Genomic DNA, 3,374 nt, shown 5'->3' on the forward strand with positions numbered 1-3,374 from the left:
ATGTGGATAGACTTCTCTGGGCAAAAAAACATGAAGGTGTTTGTGTTCTGTGAATGCACATCAAAGTCTGACCTCAGCAGAGAAGCATTTTAATAATCAAGTGAATCAACTTCTTTCCCCAGCAACCCCTATAATGACCAATGGGCTCATGATCAAAGTGGCTATGGTGGCAGGGAAGGAGGTTATGTATGAGCTTAGCAATATGAACTGCCTCTCATTCAGGCGAACCTGGCTATAACCAATGTTGAGGATTAAATCTGTCAGAACTAGAGAGCAACACTGAGTTGTGACATGACACCATTCCCTAGGATGATCAGCCAGATACGTGGTGTCAGGTTGAATACATTGGATTGCTTCCATCATGGAAGAGACAATATTTTGTTTTTACTGGAATAGACACTTTGGATATGGATTTCTCTTCCTCATATACAGTGTTCTCACCCAAACAACAGCTTGTGGATTTATAGAATGCCTTGTCCACCATGATAGTATTCCAAATAGCATTTCTTCTGATCAAGGAACTCACTTCATCGTAAAAGAAGTAAAGAAATGGGGCTATGCTCATGAAATTCACTGGTCTTACCATGTTCCCCACTAGCCTGAAACAGTGCTTCATAGAATGATGCAATGGTGTTTTGAAGTCTCAGTTACAGGATTAGCTAGATGGTAATACTTTGCAGGCCTAGGAAAAGGTCCTCCAGATGGTTGTTCATGTTCTGAATCAGTGTCCAATATATGTGTGGTTTTACCCATAGCCAAAATCTATGGGTTCTTTGTTTTCGTCTTCTCTTATTCCCTTACCATGTAATATAAGATGTATTGACTTCATATCACAGTATTTAGAATTATTAATTTTATATCTTAAGGACTTTGCTTCTGGGGAACATGTTAGTACATTTTTGGTTGTATGCTGGATGGTGTCATGTTGGGTAGAATTATGATCATACTATTAATCTTTATTAGAAGTCTTTGATTTGATTGGGCTTCATTTGAAGTTTAAGATTAAGGAGATGGAGGGGTGCTTGGGTGGCTCAGTGGGTTAAAGCCTCTGCCTTCGCTCATGTCATGATCCCAGGGTCCTGGGATCAAGCCCCACATCGGGCTCTCTGCTCAACGGAGAGCCTGCTTCTCCCCTCTCTCTGCCTGCCTCTCTGCCTACTTGTGATCTGTCAAATAAATAAATAAATAATCTAAAAACAAAAGATTAAGGAGATGGAGATGGGTGCCAAGTTGACAGGTCGTGGACTACTGAGGGTTAATTTTATGTGTCAACTTGACTGATTCATGAGGCGCCCAGATATTTGGTTAAACATTATTCTGGGTGTGTCAGTGAGTGTGTTTCTTTCTTTTTTTTCTTTGTTTCTTTTTTTTTTTTTTCTTGAATTAAGCATTTTTTATTCTGCCCCAGTGAGGGTGTTTCCGAATAAGATTATTTGACTAGGCAAATTGAGTAAAGGAAATTGCCCTTTCCAATGTGGGTGGACCTCATCCAGTCCACCGAAGGCCTGAACAGAACAAAAAGATGGAGTCAGAGAATTAGCTCTCCTTTCTGCTGGTCTTTGAACTGGGACATTATTCTGCCTTCAGACTCTGACTCAGACTGGAGCTATACCATTGGGTCTCCTGGAGCTGCAGCTTACCAACTTTAGATCTTGGGACTTCTCAACCTCCACAACCACATTAGCCAATTCCTATTGCTTCTGTTCCTCTGGAAAACCCTAAGATATCTCCTTTTTCTTTCTCTTCATTTCTTTCCTTCCTTCCTTCCTACCTTCCTTCCTTCTTTCTGCTATTTGTATATTTTTCTTCATAGTATATCACAATTTTTCCTTTTTGTTTTTTTTTAATTTTCTCCATTTCTGATTCTCATTTCAGTCCAATCCCTACCATGAGTACACATTACTGTTTTTTATATAGGCTCTTAAATATGCCTTTATCTTATAAACTCATTAATAGTTATTGTATATGTGCCTTTTTAATATTTTTATTTTTTATTATAGTAAAAACACATAACACAAAATTTCCCATCTTAATTATTTTTAATTCATTTCAAGGTATTCAAACTGTTGTGATGCAAATCTTTAGAACTTTTACATCTTGCATGTCTGAAACTCTACATTCCTTTACAGCAACTCCCCTTTTCTCCCTAGCCCCTGATAACTACCATTTTACTTTCTGTTTTTGTGTTTGACTACTTTGGATTTTGTATATGTGTTTTGAATTAAAATAAATTATACTGTACCATTCAGCTTGTTCTATTCCCCTTTATTAACACTGTTGGTAAAATGTAGCCAAATCACTCTGTGTCTCTGTATCGTTGCTTCTAACCGCTGTATTTTATATTTATAGTTCACTTAGTATTTCAGAGTTGTATCCAATCAACTTTTTTTTTTTTTCCTGCAGTGAGATCTCTCTCAAACTCTATCTTACCCCAATAATTACCCAATAAACATCCTCAGACATGTCCGGTTATGGATACCCAGGAATGTGGTCATTCCTTAAGACGTTTGATACTTAATTTTATCAGATTGATCTCTGAAATGACTATAACCAGATTTTATTTCATTCAGCAGTGCATAATGTTCTCTTCTCCCCAAATCATCACCAAAAATTTGGTGTTATCCAACTTTCTAATTTTATCTATTTATATAGTTGTAAAGAGAGATTTCTTTCTGCTTTTAATGAATATCTTTTTAAAAATTTTATTAGCATATAATGTTATTATTAGCCCCAGGGTACAGGTCTGTGAATTGCCAGGTTTACACACTTCACAACACTCACCATAGCATATACCTTCCCCAGTGTCCATAACCCAACCACCCTCTCCCTATCCCCCTCCACCCAGCAACCCTCAGTTTGTTTTGTGAGATTGAGAGTCTCTTATGGCTTATCTCCCTCCCAGTCCCATCTTGTTTCATTTTTTCCTTCCCTACCCCCAAACCCCCACTTTGCCTCTCAACTTCCTCATATCAGGGAGATCATATGATAATTGTTTTTCTCTGATTGACTTATTTCAGTCAGCATAATACCCTCTAGTTCCATCCACGTTGTTGCAAATGGCAAGATTTCATTTCTTTTGATGGCTGCATAGTATTCCATCGTATGTATGCAGTATATATGTACTTGGACTTGAAGTGCATGTCTCCAACTGTGAGGCAAACCCCGTTCCTCGTAGTAAACCTAAGCTGTTACTTCTGATGTCGCCTGTTCCTTCTGACGTCGCTGTTCTTACTGATGGGATTAGTAAAACATTAAGACAGCAAACTGGTGTCTGTCTCTTCTTTCTTCCCCGTTTCCAACTTACCACCTAGGACTGCAGTTGTCAGCATGAGGACTTTGAATCATTTTGGGGAACAGTGATTTTAAAACCTCAA

The sequence above is a fragment of the Enhydra lutris genome, unplaced genomic scaffold (assembly GCF_002288905.1).
Source record: "Enhydra lutris kenyoni isolate GAN:26980312 unplaced genomic scaffold, ASM228890v2 scaffoldscaffold15, whole genome shotgun sequence".
Taxonomy (NCBI): Eukaryota; Metazoa; Chordata; class Mammalia; order Carnivora; family Mustelidae; genus Enhydra; species Enhydra lutris.